Below are 807 nucleotides of genomic sequence, written 5' to 3'. Positions count from 1 at the left end.
CCTTCTCTTCTCTTCTCTCTAAATCTCCCTCATCCAAAATAATAAGAGCTCACAAAATTCTTGGATTTTCCTCACGTGAATACAGTGGAAATTTTGTGGTAATGTTCTTTTGATCGAGGGATTTTCTTAAAGAACGGTTCTTTAAAGGTAAGGGTTTCTAAACCCATTCTTCTATTTTTTTTTCTCCAAGCATACTGTGTTTTTCAATTAAATGCATATTGTTTCTTGTTTGTTTGTAAAATTAATTAGTCTATAAATTTTGGTTTTTTGGTCTGATCCCATTTTCGCTCAAGGACCTTAAATGGTTCCTTCAGGTCTTTAATGGAGTGGCCAGCAGTTAATAGATATTGAATATTTTAATTAAAAGAGTTTAAATTAATTATTCAAGTACCATTGGAGTTTTAATCTATAGGTCCATAAGGTTCCCTATGTAGCTTAGAGATTATTGAGAATTAATTTTCGATTAATTTGAACTGTTCAAATTAATCCAAAATTAATTATATATGATATAATGAATTTAAATTAATTGTATGTGATATAATTAATATAATGCATTTGATACATTATAATATAAAGTTTATTTTGAGAGGAATTAAGTATTTGAATATGATTTAAATATTAATTATATGGATGAGATTCATATAATTATATTTAGTATAAATGTGATTTATATTAAATACCATACATTATTGAGAGAAATAAAAATTATAGATTATATTATATTTGATACAATATAAAAATTATAGATTTTGTGTTATATTTGATGTAACATATAGTTTAATATATATTATATCATAAGGTGGTTAT

Source organism: Benincasa hispida, chromosome 12 (genome assembly GCF_009727055.1).
Source record: "Benincasa hispida cultivar B227 chromosome 12, ASM972705v1, whole genome shotgun sequence".
NCBI lineage: Eukaryota > Viridiplantae > Streptophyta > Magnoliopsida > Cucurbitales > Cucurbitaceae > Benincasa > Benincasa hispida.
This window is presented reverse-complemented; position numbering follows the sequence as displayed.